Here is a 24473-nt window from a genome sequence, read left to right as displayed (position 1 = left end):
TAAAAACCTTCAGAAAACCCATATTGCTTGCCCTTCTGTAGATTTAATTTACTTACATATCTCTCTATTCCAGAAAGATGCTTGTATTTGATGACTTTATTTTAATTGTTTTGCATAGGTGTAGCCCAGGTTACTTTTCAAGACCATGCTATGTGCCATGTATTTGGAAAACCTAAATAGGCTACTATGTTTGATTGTAGGCTGCCAAAAAACACTGTATGACAAGCAGTGAGAATGTGGGGAGAGAAAGAAATACACAAGGAAATGCATACTGTCTTGCCCCTGGCAGCAGGGAAGTTCATGGAGATAGATGATTTCTTACTTATTTGGAAGGGTTTGCATCAGGAAGATGATGAAAGTAGGGGGGGTAAGAGAGAGCCTTAAACATCACCAGGGTAATTTGCATTGGTTCATATTATAAACTCCCTTGTGTTCTGGGGTGCTGCCAGTCTCTTTGACTATTTCAGGTTATTCATTCAAGGTTTGCAGCCAGATTGATTAATGAATTACCAGATCTTGCGTAAAATGACTTGGCCTGACTTTTAAACAACCACCAATGTTTTCTTTGCCAGTCTTGTGACTGGTGTTAATGGGTTTCCAGAGAGCTGAGCCTATATAGACTTTCTGTACTGGCCTCCCCTAGCATTTTTTCCACTTTTTAATTTTCTCTGAAACTAGTAGCCCAGGGCAGGCAGTTCAAGGAGATATAATCTCAGGGAAAAAAAGACATAGTAGTCAAATCCTTGATGGCTGATGCCCTTCAGTGCCAAATCAGCATGATTTATCATAGCCATCTATTCAGCACAACAGAGGCTGGAGGTGAGCAGCATGGTGTACCTCACACAATATGCATAACTAGAGCTCTGAACTTTGAAGGAAAGCCTCAGAGCTATTTGCAAAGTGCTGGTGCTTAGTGAATACTAAATTACATTTAGGAAATAGTCTACTGCTACCAGTTATACTTCATTTTTATTCTTGACACAGACACCTAAATCAGAGAACAGTAACATTTCAGAGATTATGGTAGCAGTTTGGGTATGTTCCAACACTATAATAGGATCAGAATTTTAAGGCCTTTTTTATTATTACCAATAGTCACTTAGTTTCTACTGCAGCGTACTTTGTAGGGAATTACAGCTTTTACTAAAAAGATTAAAATGCTATTATGCAAATGATTGCAGTATGTTATTATGTTTACAAATTAACATCCATGGCTCAACACACAAATTAACTAACTATTCCATCTATATTATTAAGGATTTAATAAAGTGTTGATAAAAATGAGGATCTTGGAACAGTTAATAGAAACTGATTGTAGTTTAACATAGAACTTAAACATTTTGTTTAATGTTCTAGATGGTATAATGGCAGAACAAAGCTTATCAAAGTGCTTAAAAGAACTGAAATTCTGTGAATGGTATAGCAGCATGTCCAAGGCCGTGGAGAGCACAGACTGAATAGCTCTGGGTGGTAGTGTAGAGTGGGCAGCATATCAGTGAATCTGAAGGTAGCACAGGACTATCTTGTATCAACATGTAGTTTCCTGCTCTAATTGAAAGGAGTTTTGAAATTCAGATTCATACACATTGAATGTTTTACATGATAAGCACACATAGTGTGCTTGGGAACTTGTGTCTCTCTAAAATGTATCCTGTAATGATGTGTTTCTATGGCAAATGGGATTTTATTTCTGAGAGTACCGCTGTTTACCAAAAAAGGGAAAGGCTGAGTTCAGGCTGAGATGACTTTACAAATAGCGCTGCAAATTGCTGTTCCTAGTAGTTCATAAGAGATCGTAAAAGCAAACAGGTAAGAGCTACTGAGGTCTTCGAGAAATGAATGTACAGTATGTGGTTATGAGATAGATTTAGTAGGGAAACAGACAACATTGTAGGTTTAATACAACAATAAACATAAAAAGCAAAAGATGCAGATTTGGGGTAGGAAACTTTATAAGAACAATAAAAGGTAACAATGTATCATAAAACCTGCATGTGAGACTGGGAGAAAGACCTTCGGTTCCAGGGGAAGAAAACTGCAGAGTCTGGGTGAAAGTGCCAGAATTTTTATATTCCTAATGGAGCAATGGCACATTTCTTGTGTGTTTGAATGTGTTACCTTTTCCGATGTCTCTGGCCTGACTCAGGTTTCTGCATCTACTAAATAGGAGACCAGCACAATAACATTACATCTATGGGGATGATGTATGTAAACTATAATCTATGACTAGCTATGCTGACATTTAAAAAGGCTCTAGCAGTAAGGGGAATTTATTTTACTCGAACCAGCTGCTATGTAATCAGGATGAGTTTATGCAAATGCTCTGTATCTAGTGTTAGCAAGGTGTGTTGCTGCTCCCTTTCCTCTCCTGCTTGGACAAACTACAAACTATCTAAACACGTCTCTGTTTTAATGCAAGAACCTTGTGTGTTGGTTGAAACCTTCAGGCAGGAAAGAAGTCCCAAATGAGAAAAGACCAGTTGCTTTGAGAGCTTATTGTTTGATGTACGAGGCCACCACGATCGTTCCCCGGCCACACAATCAAGAAAATGCAACTGATCCCCTTCACATTCCCATTAAGGAGATATTTCACCTGGAGCAGCCGTGGCTTGAGATACTCACAATGTCTCTGCTCTGCTGAGCATGAGAGCACCTGTCCTCTTTGCAAGAGGGAAGACTAACACTCACCAGAGCAGCAGTAAGCTAATTAGGTCATTAGACAAATGTCTTGGCCCAGGTTAAAACCAGCCCTTGAGAACACCGTGTTACACTGTGTTCCTACTGGCTACATATCTAAATACAAACTGGTGTCAGCTGCTATACAGACAAAAATGTAATAGCCTCCCTTCACAGAGGTCATCTTAAATCCACTTTGGTCACAGTCACACTCCACATCTGTTTTAGTGAGATGTAGCTTCTTAAGGTGGCATTTGGACTTCATAAGCACACAAGCAACTGAGCTATAAATTGCTACTGCTGGAGTTATTTTGAATAAGTGTATACTGTTTCATATTTATAATGGGGAAGCTTCATAATATTCGCAGTGAATATATAACACGGATCAGTTCAACAAGCATGAAATTGTATGTTGTCAACTTGTCACATAAATAGAGCCATATTCTAGCTTACGATAATGTTGAACTAAATATTTTCTCCCTAGAACTGCAGAGAGGGCCACAAAAAAGTGGGACAGTGGCTCTGTCTTTTGTTAGAAAAAAAAAAGCCACTCCCGGAGTCATTGCTATTAGGAAGTAAATATTCTTGATAAGATTCTTCCGGCTTTTTCTTCCCCGTTTGCTGAACAACAGCCACAGAAAGTTTGCCTATCTTAGACAAATGCTAATTGGCTAAACTGTTAAATTTATTTCCCTTAATGGTTTTATTTCTAATGTAACCTCTTTTCTTTTTTCTTTTTTTTTTTTTCTATTGTTGCTATTTTTGCACTGTGCATCATTGCTAATTGCTACTAAATGCTCCATCTTAACCCTGGCGTACTCTTTCCGTGCTGCCCCATCCCACTTAACATTAACTCAGGTCCATGACATTACAAAAGGATAAAATTATAGCAAGGCTTAATTTAGGAATTATATTTTTTTCCTCGGTGCCACTAACCTATTGTGCATGTGTAGGTTGGGAGGAGGAGATTGCATGGGGCAGGTTTGTGGCAGGGACAAAGTTTTGGTATTGAATTGTATTGAACTATTTTTTTCCCCTTGAGCAGAAAAATACAAGGAAGAGTTTGTGTGTGTATGTGCGTATGTGAAACCTTATCCACTTGTAGCTCTGTGGTTAATACACAGATGCACCAGATACGTCCAGCCTTTCTGGAGGAGTGCCTCTGGCAGCTTTCTGAGCCTTTTTTCCTCCAGCGCGTGGTGTGCAGATGCATACAGGCTCCTAATGCCTGTGTTTGCAAGTGATGGACTGCAGCATTGGCATGCACAGGGATTGGACTGTATGAATGCATGCTCAGCCATGGGGACTGGTTTCAGGTCTTGGCGGAAATCAGTTCCTTCATAACACAGAGCTGGTGGCTTTGGCGGAGTTTTCCATCCCGACACAACAGAGCAACAGCCTAGCTTAGTAATTATTGAGGAATTAATTAGCGATTTGTGGTGGTGATGAGGCTGAAGGGCCATGTGTTTTTTACCACATGCTGTAATCACTGGGTTTTGTTTGTGAAAGCACAAAACCAAAACCTATGGAGATTTTGGTGTTGTCATGAAGCCTGAGCTGTGTGATGCACCAGAATAATACTTCTATTTCCTCACACACATCTGTCTTTTGTGCTTTACTGTGAGTAACACAATGGGGTGCTAGTCCATAATAGGTACTTCTAATCACTAAGACGATAATCAGAAGAGCAGAGTATTTTCTGTGAGGAGCCACTGTGGCAGCCTTGGGCAAGCGTTGTTGACTTGTTGATTTATGACAGCTTTGAATTGCCTGAACTGCTCACATGAAGTTCAGGAGGATCAGCCCTTCCAAGCATGTTACAGGGTTAGAGGTGTCAAACAGGCAGAGAAAGCTTCCCACACCTCTACACTCTCTGCCACCACATCTGCTCCTTGAGGGCTCAGTGATACTGAATCTTTATAAGGATTTGGAGGGGCAGTCCCTCAAGTAGTCTGATGGACTTCAGATCTCTCCTGCAGGAGATACACTTGCATGAAAATCGAGAAACTGGATGGAAAACTTGTTTTTCATCCAGGAGATTACTGTCAAGGAGGTGGTAATAACAGTTGTCTAGAGGATTGGTTTGGTCAGAGGAATGTTCTGCTTCCTGAGAGATGCTAGAAGAAACAATGGGAGTTTTCTCCTGGAATGGTAGTTTCTCCTGGAGGGAACTCAAAATTGTTTAATTGTGTCTGAAAGTAGTCTTAAACCTTTATGAAAAAAAAAACCCTGAAACTAATTGTTCTTCTCCCAAGTTGCTGTTTAAGCAGTGACATGATGATTCAGGAACTGCATTGGAGAATGCAGGTAAGAAATGTTATGGAAGCGAGACTTCTCACTGGGATTTTGACATTGGTGAGAATGCTGCTGGCTTGCACATTTCCACTGAGCAGTCAGTGACCCTAGAAGGTATGATGAGAGGTTTAAAGGTCTTCTAGTATTCAGGGTTATTTTTTTTACTATTATTATTATTTGCATCAGTTGACTAGCTGTATCTGATTATGATGTGCTCCACTTTGCCAGGCCCTGTGGTTTGAGACTGAGTGAAGAGGACCTTGGGTCTATTGTCTTCACTTCAGGAGGGCTTGTTGGTGAGGTGTGGGCAGCCAGGTAGCGCAGGTGACAGTGTGGTTGGTAGAGGATGAAGAGCAAACTTGGGGCAGGGAAGGGCTTTGCAGAATCACAGAATTGTTGAGGTGGGAAGGGACCTCGGGAGGTCACGTGGTCCAACCCCACTTGCTTAGGCAGGGCCACCTAGAGCAAGAGGTTGCGAAATTATTTCTGTGTTCCTCTGCTGTTATTTCTCCTCCCTTGAAGTGTCCCTTTATTAGGACTGGTAATGAGTTCCTGATCTCATTTGGAAAATCTTACCATATAATCTTAACCACCTATGGAATCCGCAGGAGGCATGTCTGTATATGTCAAAAAGCCCATCATGGGCAAATCCTAGTTTTCAGAGGAAGACGGGTGGCAGTCAAGAGTGTTCTCAGACTGTTCTCAGAAAAATTTTCATGTCAAATTTTCATATAAGGAAACTTACCTCTTGGGCTGGTCTTAGCTTCCACAGGTCCTTAGCCTGTTCATTTTCACAGGTTTGGGCATGCACAAAAGGAGCAATAGGCTTTTATTTCTACCTGTCTGGGGGAAACATGCATTTTTAAAAACCTTTTTCTGGTTTTGTGTCTGCTTTACTTTTTTTTTTTTTCCCATCAGAACTGGTGTGGATTTTCTTGCCTGTATTGACTGTCCTTAAAACCTTACATGCACTCTTCACACTAGTATGAAGATACCAGGCAAAACATTACCAGTTGTTACCTCAATTGCATCTGGAGAAAAGCCAGAGAAACTTGTGGGATTTTTTTCTAAGGCATAAGAAAATATCACACTGTCCTTAACACTACAAAGACATTCATCCATTTCCAGTGAAGGGCTGTCAAACTGCTTCTGCTTGTATGTGATGTCATTTTCCTTGCTGTTGGTCCCACTCTCGTATAGGAAGGGTCAGGTCAGATCCTTCTCTGGAGACCAAGTCTCCCATTTGCAGCAGGAAATCTCTCGAGCAGAGAGGATAACGTTACAAAACAGAGGCTAACATTTCAAAACAGCTATGCTGCCCCTGGCACAGTCTAGAGCATCACAGACCAATAACTCCTATCATGTCACTCTTGCAGCCACCTTATTATCTATGTTTTTCTGTAAATCCAATCCGAAACTGTCATTACCGGTTTCAGGTAGGTGAACACCATCTGGGTGAAATAACCATGTGCCAGTGATGGGCTGGAGGGGGCTCTTGTTAGTTAATCATCCCTACCTTCCCTTTGATGAGTTAATTTGTCTGTTGAGCCATGGAGGAGCCCCCAAGAGTTCCCAGGAGCCCCTTGTTAAAATTCTGCCGACAAATGGGAAGATAGGGATGATTTCACTCCTCTTGCTGGAGCCTGTGCTATCTATGATACTGCTAAATCATCCATAATGCATAACTTTCTATGCAATCTTTTTGTTACAGTTCTGGTGGCACATTACTTCTTCGTGCATTTACTTTTTAAACATTGTCACTGGATACCTAACTCTCCTGAAAATCTCATACCATGAATTAAGGTTAATTGCAGTACTTCCATGTGGCCTTTTAGTAGCTGACATGCCAGGTTCTTTGGCTGTGATGCTGGGCCCCCTCTTTCACTCCAGTTACTAAATGCAGTCTTTATTTACCTGTCTCATGGTAATGCCTAAAACCTCTGTAGTGGGGGGATAGTCTCTTTGTACGTATTAGTGACCATCCCTGTTCTATGGCATACATTCTGAAGTCCTTGGAAGGAGCAAAGGTAGTGAAGGAAAGCAAGAGGTGATGCTTGGGGCTTGTGAGGGAAAGTAAACTCGAGTTACTCTTCCTTCATAGGCCTGGAAGTGCTTCTGTCTAGCTAGGCTCCCTTTCCTCCCGGCCAGCTGAAAGTGGTTCCAGCCTGCTGAGCTTGTCCAGGCCAGGGAATAGAGTTCTAACCTACAGCACAGCTAGCAGATGCTAGCTTGAAGTTGAAGTTGTGTTGATGTGATTTGGGACTACCAAACCTGGGGAGAAGCTGCCTTAAGTAGTATGTCCCACTGTGGAGACTTGTTTATCTCCAGACCTAAGAAAAAGAATTAAATTGAAAAAAAAAAAAAAACCCAGAAAAAATATCAAAAAAAAAAAAATTAAAAAGCCAACTAGGAAGCTAAGAAATATGGTCATTTGGAAGATGCTCTGTTCCCTTTTTAACTAGTCAGACAGAGCTTGTCAGCTCTGATACAGTGATGTTACAAGACAGATCAGAGCTAGCTCCTGCTATAGCTCTGCATAGTGCTGATGGGTGCTGTGGATGGATTTATTGCTTTCAGTCAATATTGGTGGTTGTCCTAGGCTGTGTTCCGAGAGGGAGCAAACCTCTCCTGCAGGAACAAAGGAAAATAATGGAGGGACACTGGAGTAAACCTGTAAGAGTCAGCTGGGATCCTGCCAGCTAGAGGTGATCATAATGTACCCAGCAAGTTTCTGCAGAGTTAGCTGGCATCTCTGTATTGTGTTTTCAGAACTGGTTGGGAAGGATTATTTGGCTGTGTCTTGTACAGATCCAAATGGTATCCAAGACTGAGTGCTCTCGTGCAAGTGCTTAGGGAACTTTCCCAGAGTACCAGGGATCCTAGCATAACAGAATGTCTTGGGTTGGAAGGGACTCTAAAGATCATCTAATTTCAACCCCCCTGCCATGGGCAAAGACATGGGCAGGGAACGGGAATCATGTCAAGATCTCCACACTGAGTCATTTCAAGTCCAGTACGGTCAGAACTAGTACGCCATGGAGGGCTAATTCTCAGCTGCGACACCAGCATTGCTTTGCACCCTGCTCCAAGCATTTGCAGCTCTGTGAACGCAGTCCAGATACACTTGAACTGCCTCTCTGTGGACTCTCTCTGGACTCAAGAGGGCTTGTTAGGGGCATACCCATGCTGCACAGAGGTGGTTGTTCTCTTTTTGGATCTCTTACAAAATTAGACATGTGCAACTTTGATTTTCAAACCCAAAGCTAAAGAAAAAGAAAGACCTTACCCTAATCTTCAGCCTATAATAATTCCTATTTCCTTATTTGTACTTTTGAAAGTTGTGTATATATGTTTTTAATGCCTCATATTCTGACATGCTTTGGCCCAGCAGGCATGTCAGAAACTTTTCAGAATAATGGCTTTTGTGGGTACCAAGTTTTTCTGCCAGTCCAGCTTGAAACATCCAGAAGCGCTGCCTTCTCAAGCCTGTTACTCTAAGTTGCACCAGGCACACAGCAGGAACCTTAAACTGTACCCTTTCACTTGATCTCCCATTATTTCCTCCTAAGCTGTCACTCCTTGGAGGGAATAGGCAAGCTCCTAGGATGAAGCTTGCCCTCCATCACTGAAAAAATCAGCTATTTCCTACAGCTGCTTTTTTCCCCAACCTGAATTCACGGGGATGAACAAAAATCCACTCCTGCCTCTTGTCCTTCCCTATACCTGCTTCTGGGAGTGCAATGACAGATATTGGTTTTATTGTGTGCCAATGTTACCACTCTGTTTGCAGCAGATTTAAGAGTTTACATTAGGCCACAGTGTTATCTTCCAGTTCTCCTAATTCTGTCTGCTGGCAATCCCAGCTATGTGGTTGAGGTGGCTGCCCCTGTCCTAAAGGAATTTGTGTCAATTTCTGCAGGGACAAATCCTCCCTGTACTAAACCGCTTTGCAGTATTTGCTCAAACTGAAATTTGGACAAAGACATTCTGCCCACATCCACCAGAAGAGATTGCCTTTTTTTCTGATGCACTTGGAGGTAGATGCGTTGGAAGCTGCCTGTACCTGGCTGATAACTGAGACTGAGCATCTATGTAGGACGATCCATGCCCTTTTCTAATTTGTCTTTGAATGACAAATGTGTCTTCACTGAGTCAGCAAAAGAAGAGATCCTACAGTAGAATTCTTTGCCCTTCTATCCATTTGAATGGAGCTGCTAGGTTTTCCCAATTCCTCCTGAAAATCAGACTTCAAAAGAGATCTTATAAAGTTATCCCTCAACAGTATTGTCCAGAAGTTCGTTATATTCTCTCATCATTTCTGATCAAGACACATCATGTATTGTTATTTCTTTAGAATCCCTCCCTAACCTTACTGGTATATATCCAATTAAAAAAAAGAATTCAAATCTTCATGGAAATCCAAGTTGCAGGGATTTGGAGATAGTCCAGATATGAGCATCACTGTTGCTCATAGAAAGTAAAGCCTAAGATTGTGGATAACCTCAAAAAAGAAGAGCAGATTTCATTGCATCACGCAGGAACCATGCGTAAGTTTGCTGAGGTTCTCTTGGGAGGCTTTATAATGAGAAATCAGTCAAATTTTGCATGGCTTCAGTTTTCATTGCAAGTGTTCTGTTGAGTTCTAAAATTTTAACTTTGAAACTGCTAACTGGTAAGCCAAACCTTTCCCATGGGGGAGTCCTTAGCAAAATAGCTCTGTGTGTGAGGAACATGGCAGGACAATAGTGTGGTGTAATAGCAAAGGAGTCAAAATGCTCACAGACTTGGAATGAAAACCTATAAAATATTGCTGACTGCTATTTAAATGTTTGAATCCATCTGAATTTTTTTATGTGCAAAGAAAATGTGTCTCCTAGCGTCAAATTTATGCACTCCAAAATTCCTGGAGATATCTACCCCCCTTATTCTTTGGGATATGTGCAATTGTCCTTTTTAGTCCTGAAAGCTACTCAACTAATGAAGGATCGGAGCCACTTCACCTGATGTTCTCCCTCTTTGGAATTCAATAATTGTTTTGCATCAGGGAGTAGTTGTGCCCATAGGTATTAGACAAACCTGCTAATTCAGACTCTGGAACTCTTGAGTATCTTCCCAAATTGCATTGCGTGGTTTGGTTAGATTATATTTTATCTCTAACCTTCTTGCTTCAATAAACATACACTATCTAGCCTGTCTTTTCCCACCTTATGCACAAGGAAAATCATCAGGACTTAATCTGTTGCTGGTGTTAATGACACAATTCCTCATCCTAATTCCAATTCACTCTGCCTGATATCACACAAATGGCTTTGAGAAAGTGTTTTATGCCTTATCCTGTGCCAGAGACACTTTCTTCCTCCATCACTGCTGCCTGACTTCGTACAGACTTTGTAATAACCTTTGCAGGCTGTGGTAGATGACACAGTCTTGCATACAAAAGTCTGCAAATGAGTGCCACATCTCAGGCTGTCACTTCAGCTCAGAAGGTCCCTAACACCAGACCCCTGATCTTGAGCTATTACTATGGCCAAAAAGTGTAGTCTTGTTCACTAGCAAAAAAAAAAAGAAAAGGAAGGAAAAAGAATACAGTAAAAAGGGGAGCAGCATTTTTTGTCTCTCTTTCTGTCCGGCAGGTGGTTGGACATTGCAGACACCCCATGCACTGCCCTCTCAGGGCTCTGCTCCCCAGTGCTCTTGACAACCATTTTTCAGTCCTTTTCTGTCAACTGAAAGCTTGTCTGGAAGTGCTTTGGGATAGGGACTATGTGCACTGTTAGTGGTGTCATTGTGCCCTGCTTGGAAGTGGAGGTTGGTGTTGCTGGTTGAAGCCTTTCTCTCCATCATGCCTATGGGCAGTCTCTGGCCTGGAGAAGCTGATTAATCTCTGCACATCAAATTCCATGCTATAAAGCAAGGATTATAATCCTCCTTTCTTGGTCTGGTCTGTTTGGACTGTGAATACTTTCTGCAGATACTTTCCCTTATGATGTGACTGGAGATGATTCAGTGCTATAAGGCTGTTGTCATGGTAGTGCTAGAGTAACACTTAACCAGGAGAAACTTAAATTGCAGGAGATGAATAGTAATGCTAATCATCATAATGAAGATGGAGCCTTATTTTTGCTGCATGACTGTGGAAGGAAAGGCTGAGAAATAGACAGCTAAAATCACTGAGTGCGTACTTTCAATGACAGGGCTTGCTCAGCAGCCAGGTAACAACAGACATGTTGTTTATTTGACAGAGAGGCTGTGAACTTAACTCCTGACTCGAAAAGAAAACTTGCTTCCCAGATGAAGACATATGGAGGGTTTTAATGGCGGCTGCAAGACATGTGGCTAGGTTATGCCACTATGCGTGAGCTCATAAAGGTGATAGGTATATATCTGGTGAGGGAATCTGTGAATTCCACCACTATTTCAGAGTGAAAGCATTCCTCATCCTGTCAAGAGAGTCAAAGAAAAATTGTGTCCCAGAGGACAGGCTCCACGGCAGTCGGATGTGATGCCTGCCCAATAAGGGAAGGGACTTGTGTTAGGCTGCATTGTTGGGTTTTAGTTTGACCTTGCCCAGTGTTTGTATGTAGAAGTTGGCCTTCATCAACTAAGGTTTTTAAATTATTTTAAAAGTGACTTATACTGAAAAGTTGCAGTAAAACCAGGGAAGAAAAAATACTGGGAAACATCTTAAAACACATGCCTTTATTAGTTTCCGTTTGGTACTTTTGTTATGGCAATCAATCAGCCCCATGCCAAGACTGGCTAATACCTAGGATATGGTGTGGAAAGCAGTGGGCAGGAATCAGTGTGTGGAGGCACTTGCTGCTTGAGTCTTACGATGTTACTGGTTTGGGATCCCGCAGCAAGTACCCACGGTGGTGTTACCTACAGAGGTGCGGAGAGTTGAGGCAACAACAGCAGCAGGGATCTTACACTGTGTGACTGATTCCTGAGGTGATGTCTTTCAGACTGACTGTAGCACAAGTAAAATGTATGTAAAGATGAAGATCATTTGTGCTTTGCTTTGGGATTTACTTGGTTTGATACCTTCTCATGGTTTTCAGTGAGGAGCAGATAGATCAATCTTGCTTAAGACTATGTAAAGAGAACCACTTGTAGCCTCAAAAATTTTATGTGTTTTAAAGATGAAGTGGCTTCATTAAAGACTGTAGAGTCTTGCAGTTTTACCCCAAAGAAAACACTGACAGCTCCACAGTTCAGCTGGCAGGGAACCATGTCAGACCATGTAGCCTTGCCCATATGTGCAAGTCCTCTTATGGTACCAAAAATAATTTAATTTTCTTATAAGGTCCCAGGCAGTGAGCTAAAAATGTCTCTCAGATATGCGTTTTGGAATTTCAGAACTAAATGTAATAAAGCAGTTTTTTATTTTTACTCTCTCGATGACACACACCATGAGAGAGTGAGGCCACCGTGTTACAGTATCTTTTGATTTGCTATTTACTGTGTGTTAAACATTTATATTTCAAAGAAGTGTTTGTACCTATACTGAGTGTTTGGTAAATCCGACAGCTCATTAGATGTTAACAACAGCAATGCTGCTAAATACAAAGGATTCATAGGCAAAATACCCCTCAGGCTATATCTCTGAGAGAAATAGCAGCAAATAGAATCAGAAACTAATTAAATAGTCAGCTAAAGCGAGCAGAACTTTAAAAAGCTCTAAAACTACCAAAAATGGAAACATATTACAGTTATCTGCATTCACAGTGCAGAACAAGTTTGGTAGTATTTAAGATAATTCTCTAGTGCCTGCTATTTTTAGTCCAAGGGTAAGCTTCCGTAAGAGCCTTTCAGCACTGCATCCCTTTAACCTGGCCTAACAAGCTAAGCCAGTAAGCTGTCTGATTTCCGTCTTACAGGAGGCAGAGAGATAGCTAAAACAAACCATTTGTGGTACAAACGCTCTGCCTGTCTTGTCTTAAGAGCTTTCTTCGTATAGATTTTTTTTCCAAATGTCCCGCTATTAAGCACTGCTTGTCAGAGACCAAAATGTCAGGCTTGTGGCTGTTTGGAAATCATAGAAACACAGGAGTGAAAGGAGGATTTTATAGACCCTTATGGAAATAAACATTTCTGCATTGCCACTGGTGAAACCCACTCGGGGCAGTTTAGGCTGTTGCCATCGATGTGTCTGAGTAAAAAGGAATGTATGTAGTTTTTCTCAGGGAAGAAAGGGCAGATATAAAGGACCTGATTTGCTTCTCAATTACACTAAATCTGTCCTGGTTTAACTCCATTGACTTCCCTGGCTGATGCTTGGTTTGTGCTGCTCTAATCCAGGGGAAGTCAAGCTGGGGTCGGTGTTATGCTCCCTGTGCTGCCGGCACTCAGGTTTGGGGCACCCTTTGCTTTTGAAATAGGGGGCAAGTCCATGTGCTGCTGTAAAATGCTGCAGTGCTCATTGCACACTGGTGGTTTGGTGCTTCCGGTGGATAAAACTTCGCAATACTCACCTACAGATAGCTTTTTTTACTGGAAATTATGGTGTCTCTCCCTAATGTGGGGAGTGAGGGGGTGGGGGGAAGTGCAACTGTGTTTACTTTCTTTTCTCCCCAGTTCCTGTTCCTCTCTCTCCTTTCCTCACCCCACCATTCCCATGGTGTGTGTGTCTGATCCCGACATGTGTTTACAAAACAAGATTTTATTGCTACCAAAACATGAGTGGTCGCACCTGCTAATCCCAGCCAGCTGAGCAAGACTTGGGCACAGGTAGAAACAGAGGTTGTGCTGCCTGGGTTAGTGGTAGCAGCTCCAGCCTTCTGCCCCAAAAGTGTTACTTAAATGGGTTTTCTCTTCCCAGGACACTGGATCAGGAGTGTGGCTCTTTCGTCTTGGGCTTCCAGTCAACAGCTCCATTCCTCTTTCTCTTCCTGCCCCCCCCCCCCCCCCCCCTTTTGGGTGCTGATAGAGCAGGGCAAAATATCTTCTTACAAAGAGAGGCCATCTGAGTCAGGAAAGCATAGGCTGTGTTAAAGCCAGTGATGTGCAGGCTCCCACCTCTGCTTTAGTAGTCAAATGGCTGCAATTTACTTACTGTTCCTGGCGTTAGGCACATCCCATGGGATTTTGGCTATGCATCTAGCAGCTGCATAGTCTCAAATTATAACCTGTGTTAACTTCAGTAGGGATAACTTTTAAATTGGAGATGCACTTGACATGAACAAATACATCAGTGCATTTTCAGTAAGGAATGTGAGCACAGCATCTACCACACTGTAGGCGAGATGAACCCAAGCCACTTTTAAACTTATATTAGTTGTATCAGTGTAGTGTTTACGAGCAGAACTAGCTTGATAAGGAGGAAAAATTAGACCTTGCTGGCCTCTGGCTGGACTGCTGATAGTCCCAGGACATGCTGGTACAGATACAGTATGCAGAAGCTGCTGCTCTCAGCTTGATCATCAGCATACCCAAAGAACAGAGGACCAGGTCTCCAGCTAGTGTAAATCTTCATAGCTCTGTTAAAACCTGTGGAGAGGCCCTAATTTACAGCAGCTGAACATCTGGGCCCAAGTTCCTTTTCTTTTTGTTACTAGCAGGATTGAATAGAAGTACCCCAAATTGTTTATTATAGGTGCTGTGGCAGCATCTCATACCCAATTGTAAATCAGGACACTGTTGTGAAAGGGTTGTGTGAACACATAAGAAAATTACAGTTGCTGCTTAAAGGAACTTATGGCCTAATTAATAATGATATTTAGTGCATTGATAAGCACCACTGGACTTGACTGCCTATTATGGGTCTTTCCTGAAGAGGGCAAAAATATTGCCCAGGTTGATTTTCACCATTTCTGGTAAAAAAGGGACTGGTTAACATCAGTACCTTGCAAAGAAAAAGACAGCCTTTTCATCGTACAGGTGGAGGGATAGTGATCAGGAATACACATTGTTAAAAGATGAGCAAAGAATGAGCTCATTTTTGACCAAGTAATAAATAGAAGAGAGGCAACTGCAGTGGGAACTGTAGTGTGCATCACAGTATGCATGTGTTACGTAACTCTTCTAGGCTGACTGAAGGTAAATGAACAAGGTAGACTTAGTGTAAATTAGCAAATTAGTTATATATTTTAGTGTGAACTCCATTTCATCAGCAGTATCTGTGAAGACCAGTGAGTTCCAGGAAATATAAAAACAATCCTACAGTGAATGTTCTCTAGAGGAGGCTTTGCAACAGATAGCTCTTCTCTGATCTTTATTTTCTTTTAATGTTTTCTGTTTTAAAGTCACCATCTCTAGTTTACGATTCTATTCGCATACACAAAATTGCATTGAAAGAGCATTAAAGCCTTATCACCTGGTGACAAATCAAGGAAATACATAGTTAAGGATATTATGAGGCTTCTAAACAAATCCACATGTTTAACTGGTGGGAAATTCAGACACCTCTCCTTGTCCTGAAGAGCGTCACTGTTTTTTGAGGCAAGGGCTTATTTGCCTGCTGGGACAAGCTTACATTTTGTTTTCATGGGACTGTAAAAGTGAACTGAAAAGCCTGGCAAAATGCACCTGTGATCTGTGCTGTGTTAAACGCTATAGCTGTTAGCACCTTCCTTACTGTGGCATCTCCACATTCTTACTTAGTGCTTCTTTATACTGGAGCCTTTTACTGCTTTCAGCCTAGGATACTCACAGTAGTGGTACTTGGGGTGTTCTCTCAGCTGAGCATCTCCTCAGATATGGGAATGCCACTGAGGTTTTCTGAAACTTTTTTAGCTCATTAAGAGTAGAGTGTACATACCTAAAGATATATTTTTTTTCCTTTTTGTGGTGATTTCCTCAGGTTTTTTAGGGCTAATGCCTACTACCTCTGTTTAATTTTATAGAATCATAGAATAGTTAGGGTTGGAAAGGACCTTAAGATCATCTAGTTCCAACCCCCCTGCCATGGGCAGGGACACCTCACACTAAATCGTGTCACTCAAGGCTCTGTCCAACCTGGCCTTGAACACCACCAGGGATGGAGCATTCACAACTTCCTTGGCCAAACCATTCCAATGCCTCACCACCCTCTCAGTAAAGAATTTCTTCCTTATATCCAACCTAAACTTCCCCTGTTTAAGTTTGAACCCGTTACCCCTTTTGCTGTCACTACAGTCCCTGATGAAGAGTCCATCCTCAGCATCCTTGTAGGCCCCCTTCAGATACTGGAAGGCTGCTATGAGGTCTCCACGCAGCCTTCTCTTCTGCAGGCTGAACAGCCCCAACTTTCTCAGCCTGTCTCCATACGGGAGTGCTCCAGTCCCCTGATCATCCTCGTGGCCCTTCTCTGGACTTGTTCCAACAGTTCCATGTCCTTTTTATGTTGAGGACACCAGAACTGCACACAATACTCCAAGTGAGGTCTCACGAGAGCAGAGTAGAGGGGCAGGATCACCTCCTTTGACCTGCTGGTCACGCTCCTCTTGAGCGTTAGTTTTATGATTAACTAAACCACTTCTCTAAGTGTGTCACTCAACACATCTGCTGGTACATACCAGGAGGATGGTGGAGCCATTGCTGTGACACTTAAAGGCAGGAGTATAGTTACATAGGTAAAACAAATAGAAAAATTCATTTTTAGCCATGTAAACAAGTTTTTGTGTTGTGTCTGAATAAAGTTGTTTAGCCACCTCAGACCAGATGGCAGCCACCCAGTTAGAACACAATAAAAATTGATAAGTAGCCCAGATGGATTAGTGATCCTTTCACACTGCAGATCTAAGAAAAACTGGTGGTTTTCTTCCTGTGAGACATGACTTGTGTTTGTTGTACCTGTTCAACAGGCATGGTGGTAGGTTTGATGAAGCTGAACATGCTATAAAATTAAAACACTGTAAAAAGCATTTAATGAACTTGATTCCTTACAAATGCTAATTTCCTGGTCAAATTAAATTCGAATTTTCTAACAGTAAAAGCACCAGATAGAAGTTCCATATTTTTTGGTTTAAGAAGGAGGTTTTGAGTGTGTGCTCCGTTCGCACAAAACCCAGTCTCTGCATAATTGAACAAAATTAAAAAATATATATAAATGCTTCTCTGCTATATTGTATATAATTTTACCCTGAAATTTGTATTTGTGTAGAGTCATAAATCTCTAGAAAGAAGTACGGATTATGATAGACATCCTGACACATCCAATATAACTAAAGCTAAAGCAAATGCAACACTGAAACAGAATGAACAAAAGCGACAAGATTATGCTTCATACTTTGTAAAGGAAAGGTCTGTACTACCACACAAGTGCATTTTTTAGAGATGTCTGTCATTATCAAGAGGAAAAAGAAGGGTTTACATCAATTACATGTGTGAAATAATCACTGCAAACTATATGTAGCTCTTTTTTTTAACCAGAACATGCCATGCTGCCTTACAAAGGTATATGAATGTTGAAAAATTTTACGTCAGTGCACAGACAGATTAGTGTGGGCATGCACTATAAATCAAGTCAATAAATAAATCTGAGCGAGCAGTGTTTGAATATTTGGACTGAAATACTGCTGACACCGTCGCTAAAAGCTCTGCAATGGGAAGAGTCCCAGATGTCTTCCCTATCTTACACTGTAGAATGTAGCCCTCCCCACCCCCTGCTTCCCTCTTTTTGCAATACCCATTCCCTGTCAGAGCTCATCTGGATTGGGACCCTTGCTTCGGAACTGTAGCTCTCTACCCTCCTGTGTGGTTTAGGTGTGTAATAATAATTACAAATCTCCGTCTGGGTTGTTGCTCAAGGCTTTATCACATGCATGAAGGATTGTGTGTAAAAGGGGAAGGGAGGATGGGTATGAGGCGCTGTGTGCTGCTCCAGGCTGGGAGGGCAGGCTGTGTAACCTGCCGCACTCAGGCAGTGATCTACTTGCGTGATTCAGGCTGACCATCCTGTGTCCCCCCTTGCCAGCAGCACCTCACCCATGCTTTCCCACTAGTGCTGGCAGCAAGAAAACTTCACCTCCTCCTTTACTTCTCTGGTCATCTGGGACACTGAAACTCCCAGCCTTTCTTATGTGTCTCTTCATCAAGCTCTTTCTTTCCTTTGCACTTCTGTCCTTCCCCTGTTCTTAGATGTAGGTAGAGTTTTGCTTCGATGTGGAGCTCTGCCCTGACCTATCATGCTGCAGGCCAGACAAGACATGTCGGGTCTTCTGCTGCAGTTCCTGACCCATGAAGACCAGGTGGTCTTACCTGGCACTGAGCAAGGCAGCATCGGAATTTGTTCACAGCGTGCCTCAGTGTTACAGACATGCAGTTCCTGGTAAGAGGTTTGGTAATACTTTTACAGTGTCAAGTACTGTGCAAGTTAAAAAGCCCCTCTGGTGAGCTAAACCAGTCCAAAACATAGGTAATGCATTTATTCAGTAATCAGCAAATTAGCCTATGTAGTCAGTAAATGTTGAGGCCCAAACTGCTGATAAGATGATTTGCTTTCAGGTGTTTTCTCAATGTTGTGCTCAGCATCAAGTATAAATTGAATAGAGTGACCTTTTGATACTGAGTCAAATTGACTGCATTTCCAAAGATTCTGTGGTTTCAATTACCATAAATTTTTGATATTGGGTCTACCACCGGTGTACTGATTCTAGCCCAGCAATATCTTATCATTGCTTCCTTTAACACAGTCAGTGGCACGATAGCTTGTTCTCAGGTGATTTTTTGTTTTGCCTTTTCCCAGAATCAAAGGTTACTATCATAGAAGAGAAGAATACAGTTTACGCAAATGAAATTGCAATGGTTTGCTAAACATGAATGAATTTTGGTCAGAAGATGTAGAACAAGTTACGGGTTGCTAGCTGGATCCTCAGATTGTGAGATGAAAAAATGAATCAGTATCTCTTCAGTTTAGTAGAAACTTCTGAACTGCAACAGCTCATTAGAAGCAATAAGAACAAGTGACTTTGTGGTAGAAGAATGTTTACTAAGCTCTTCTACACTGAAATGTTCAGCTTAGAGCAGAAAGGTTAGATTTTTCACCTGAAAAATCAGTCCATCTTGCAGGAGCTATGGCAGCATTACTTCAGGTGATCAAGGACAAAATCTTAAAGAAAACCATATTTGCAAATGGCCTGTGCCATAGTTTTGTGTTGTGATACTTTAATCACAGACACTTGACAAATTTGATGAGTTTGGTCTCTCAGAGAGAAAGTAACCTGAGATCAGTTACCAAGATTGAACGTGATAACTTTTCAAGACTAGGAATTTACACCACGTTGAGTATATGAATAATAATAAATTGTTACGTTAATGTTGTTATACCCTGGAGGAGGGAGGGGAGAAATGAATGCTGCAGGTGCTCCCATTTCCTTCAGCCTGCAGCCCTTGCACAGGTCATTCCTGCTGTGTTGTAATGTCCCCGGTAGTGATGCCGGGAGTTCGTTCCACTCCAGGGACCTACCTCTGTAAGTTAAGTATTGCAGTACCTGCATTGTGTATAATTACACTATTTATTTAACATTGTTTGGGGGGAGAGTGGGATGGCACAGCATATTGCTTCAGGTCGATACAGTACCTCCAGAAATCCATCTGGAGTGAAGCTGTTGCATAAATACAGTGATGTGGTTGGTCCTACCCAGGAGATGCATATACATGGTCCATATGTTGGGCAATGGGACTGCCAAAATCAGAAGGCAAGCTCAGGATGCCTCCTTCAGGATTCAAGTGGTCTTTGCCTACAGGTGCATGTGAGAAGTGTGAGTATAGCTTTCTCCTTCAAGAAGAGATAACTTCTTTCCTTCCCACGCCCTAAAGGCATTTGCACAAGGGTGATGATAATTAATCCCCTTATTTCTACTACATATAACGAAACTTGGCTGTAATTTTCTCCTAGTGGGACTCCATTTTGTTTTTAAAGATAATTGATAGCTCTGGACTTAAGCATTTCAATTATGGGAGTGTCTCTTGGGGACCAGACTAGCAGACCTTGGAAAAATGTTCTAATGCAAATGCATCATGTGGATTTTTACTGTAGGACAGCTCGGGATGCATAAGGATTTGCAAGTAGTTGAGCAGTAAAATAAAAGCTGAAATACTAATCAAAATATATAATGGCATGGGACTGGTTGTGAGCAGGTAGGTTGGAAGAAGTGGTTCTCCATTTGGACCACCAATTCTTGTTTTGCCCTGGGAGAAAACAGTGCTAGGTATGGCCAGCTGTGACTTGAGAAGGAGGCACTTGCTTTGGACAGCACATTGAGAAGGCTGCAAAATCACCATGGCAGCGCTATCTGTGCCAGTGCTGTGTAAGGTTGGCTCCTTCTGCTTCAGAAGAGGCAAAACCCGGACTATAATTCTTCCCTTTCACTGTCCCTGACATCAGCTCTCATTTTTCACTGGCAGGAGCAGGAAGACCAGCCTGCATTCTAATCTCTTCCATCCTCCTACCTTCCCTGTGCTTCTGCCCAGCTTGTGGCTTCCTATCCTCAGGTGGGAAGGCTTGGTTTGAGGGGCCAGGGCTAAGACACCATCTGCCCCTACTCCTGCATGTTTGTTGACAGGAGGTTCTCAGGCCTGGCATGATGTTACTGGTCTTTTGGTGCATCCATGTGTACAAAAAAGTGCAAATCTGTACCCCTCATTTCTCCTAGTGGTGTGAATCTTAAGGATGTTCTTATTCCAAAATGCATCATAAGGAATTAAATCTGTTGGAAGTCCCAGATGTGCTCACAAGTCATTTTTGTGCTTTGGAAAGTAGTGCCATAATGTATTAGTATTTTTAGATCACTCAGATATTTTCAGCTGGAGGAAAATCTTTTATTTTCTTTGTTAATTGTGCTATGAATAGATCTTAGGCTACTGAGGAGAAATGAGTCGATATGTTGAAATGGCGATCCCTTGTGTGTTGAGGTGTACACCTGGCTGCTCTGAATTGCTTACCAAGCTGGGCTGCTGGAGCAGTGACAGCTTCTACCAGCTGTGGATCTGTCCCAAAGTTTGCTGGGCTTTTTACGAAGACGTGGCAAGCTGCCACGGTTCCCAACTCCTTGGGGCTGTGGATTAAACACGTAGTTTAGACCCTGATCTTTCAGCATGAGTCATGAACAGATCTTTCAATATAATCTGCACTGTTCAGATTATCAGAAAAGAAACTTTAGAGCATCATTCATTAGCTGATCTCATTCCTTGAGATACAGTAAGAAAAAGCTGTGCATGTAATAATCTCAAATTAGGTGGAGGGAAATCAACCAGAGGGAAGACATTGGAAGTACTATAAACATTTGGAAAAGATTTTCTAAATGATGGGATTGAGCCTTTTCTGGAGTGAGTCAGTGTACCAATGCTGACTGTGGGAGAGCTACAGGAGAGTCTCACGTCAGGACATCTGCACGCTGGCCTCAAAGTCTCCAAGAAGGGATTGGTGACGGTAGTGACAATGGTTTTAAAACTTTGTAAAATTTTTAAAGGAAGAAAATTCTAAGGAAAAAATATGAAATTTCTCAATATATGCACCCTAAAGGGATGCATGTGAAGGACAAGGTGGCTGAGTCTCCATTGCAGCTTAGTCTTTGGCCTTTGCAATGGGATTGCTGACAAGTAACAGGTATTACAGACATAAAGTGCTAAGCGTGAGGTGAATCGTCTCCATCAATAGACAGAATAAGCAAAAGAGAAGGAATTATCAGGGGTAGAGGATTTAAATACCTTTGTGTGGGTAAATTATCAACTCATTTCACATAGCTTTTCACTGGCCAAAGAGAGAATATCTCTGGAGACATTTTACTAAAGGCAGAAACCCAATTAGAATAAGATTGTTACACAACTTATAAAGTGTTTTCAGACAGAGAATTATTTTTAGTGCTGTAGAAATATTAAAGCATTAGAGCAAAACATGTAAAAGCAGAGAAAAGCACAGGTTTTTTCCATTATTTTTAGGCTCCTAGATTGTTCATTTTTGAGGACTGGTTGGTGTCCTGACAACTTACTAGCTAGCCTTCCCCATTGCATTCACCCAGCCATAGTAACACCAGTGCCAAATCTTACTTCCTGTCAGAGCTAATGCCGTTATGGATACACTGGAAATTTTTGCTGTCAGAAATGTGGAAGCACGTGCATTCAGTGACATACTTGGGCTCCTTGCCTCGTTCAGCAGGGTGAAGGTTTACAGGGGTCAAAAAACCTCTGGCTCTAATGTCTTTGTGTTAAACTAACAACCAAGGATGTTGAAAAGTTCATACAATATGGCTGGGAAGTGATGCATAACTGCTTCTGTATTAAAAAGACCCATTAGTTAGCAAGATGGAATCATTGCAAATTGTTTTCATAAGTGTTTAATAACTGTATTTATTTGCTGGGCAGCTTTATGTTCAATATTGTCCTCCACCCCTTTTCCTTACAACCTGTAGTTCGTTTAGGTGGTCTAAATGCTTAGGATCTCCTCCTTTAAATGAAAGAAAACCCTTTTCAGTGTGTCTCTGCTTGGAAGTTAGAGACATGATGGAGTGAGCTCCTGAGAGCACGCAGCGCATCCTCTGACTTCGGGGGACATTGAAGGTGCTCAGCTCATCCTGATGCACCAAGCCTGTGTGATGAGCAGGTTGGATGCCAGTCTGAAACGGGAACTTATGCGGTGACAGCGCTGAAACCGTGAAAGAGCCTGCATTTGGCCATGGCTCGCTTCTCCCCAGTGCTGTCAACACCAAGACTCAGGCTGTGATAGCAAAACAGAAAGCTGCTGCTTCAGTGATTATTGCTCAGACGTTGATGTACTCGGCCATCTCTGCCTCTGCATCTCCCCTCAGCACTACTTCTGCTGTATCTAATAATTGTGTTTCTTTATAAACAGTAATTTAGGACAATTAGGAGCAATAGCGTAGTTAAACCTTTAAAAGGTTATCTAGCAATGTCATTTTCTTGACTAATGTGTTCCTGCTGCCATGTCGTTTGTGAATAGACATGTGTTAGCCAGCTAGTGTGTTTCATCTGTGGTGACTTTGATTTATTTGCTCTGTAAATTGGGACTGAAGCAATAATGGAAAGTGACATTAATTGTTTAAGAGAGTCCTCTTTGTCACATCCTCTGCTTTCTCTGGGGTGTTTGAATGTTGAAACTTGTACAAAACTAATTGAAATTGCTGTGATGAGGACTGGTGTCCACTCAACTTTCTGTTCTTGAATGTCAGTGCGCTTGAATGTCTGTTTAAAGCACAAGAGCTGAGCAGCTAAAGGCAAATATCAGGGTTTCTTCTGGCATGCTATTATCAAAGAAGGCATTCCCAATTAGAAATAGGAACACTTCCAGCTTTATTGTCAGCTTTATAAGCTGCAAGGCTCAGCAGTGCGCCCCACCAGCCAGACTTGCTGGAGAAGTTCCTGGTGTGGGGTTAGGGGTTAGGCAGCCAGTCCCCTTCACAGCCACCCTGAGGCTGAGGGCTGGTTCTTCTCTCCACCGTTCATACCCCCACCTGCAAGGGACTTGAAATGCCATTGGAAAAAAAGCCAGTGCTTTTTTACATTGCAAAGTGCTTTTTTTTTTCCCAATAATGCCTTTTTATATTTTTCTAGAAGTGACACCATAATTTTCTTTTCCTCTCAAAAAGTGGCAGTGAAAAGTTGGATTTGGAGCATGGAGCAAAGTGGCTCCTCCCTGCTCCCTCCTCCTCCCTCCTCCTGTCCTCTGAACACTGAATGATCACTGTGCATGTGTCTGCTTAGTGTGGTGGAAATCACCAGATACAGGAACTTGGACTCTTTCTCAGTGACCAAGCCCCTTTTGGCCTATTAAGTAAATGCTTCTCCTTAGCATTAGCTTTGCCTGAGTGTTTATTTGTTTCTTGGGGATGGTGCTGTAAGCGCCAGACAAGTTTGTGTTTTGCTGTAGCTTTCTAGCTCGAAGACAGAGTTTTTCTGTAAGAAGCCATGAGGTATGATTTGGCAGAGAAGTCTGGCAGGAGCAATTATCTATGTGGTTTATGAGCATCTCTGTTCAGAGTCCGGTAGATAAAAGAATTACTGAAAAACGTCCTCCTAAGGGAATACACAAATTCCCTTGATTTTTTTTGTTAGATTTTTCTGAGGTGTGACTGGCAATGTCTTCTTGTTGACTTGTATAGCTTCTTGGTTTTTTTCCTCTTACCTCGTGCATTCCTTGCTAGTTCAGTTTTAAACCATGAGATCTGAACTTAGCTGAAATCTCGTCACAGAGTGAACCAGGAATGTGATGAGCCACTCTGAAGCTGGTGGAAAAACTCCCCATTTGAAGTGAAAGGCTTTTCATTTACTTTAATAGCACTAGGATCAGCCTAGGAATCCTAGATAATTGATATGTCAAGATCAATTTCCAATCTTTCTGAAAAATAAATATAATGATTTTCACATGATTCTACTCCTCAGAACTCTCAGTACTCTAAAAAATCTGTACCTTAATATACAGTAGGGACTATATTTCATTAAAAAATCAGAAGGCATTTAAATTTACTCAGTTTGACAAAAAAGAAGTCTTTTTGCTGAAATAAGATATCTAATACAAATTAACATTACAGCCACATCTGATTAGGAATTAATCTACTTTTTATAAT

General features: G+C 41.8%; 1 protein-coding gene across 4 annotated transcripts in view; it reads left to right on the top strand.

Moving 5' to 3' along the window:
* Nucleotides 1-24473, top strand: part of PPARGC1A (PPARG coactivator 1 alpha) — a gene marked incomplete at its 5' end in the record, with an annotated part of 370436 nt that overhangs the window by 314478 nt on the left and 31485 nt on the right. The window lies entirely within an intron of this gene.

Source organism: Psittacula echo (genome assembly GCF_963264785.1).
Source record: "Psittacula echo genome assembly, chromosome: 1".
Lineage (NCBI taxonomy): Eukaryota > Metazoa > Chordata > Aves > Psittaciformes > Psittacidae > Psittacula > Psittacula echo.
Note: the sequence above shows the minus strand (reverse complement) of the source record. Positions and strands in the feature narration are given on the sequence as shown.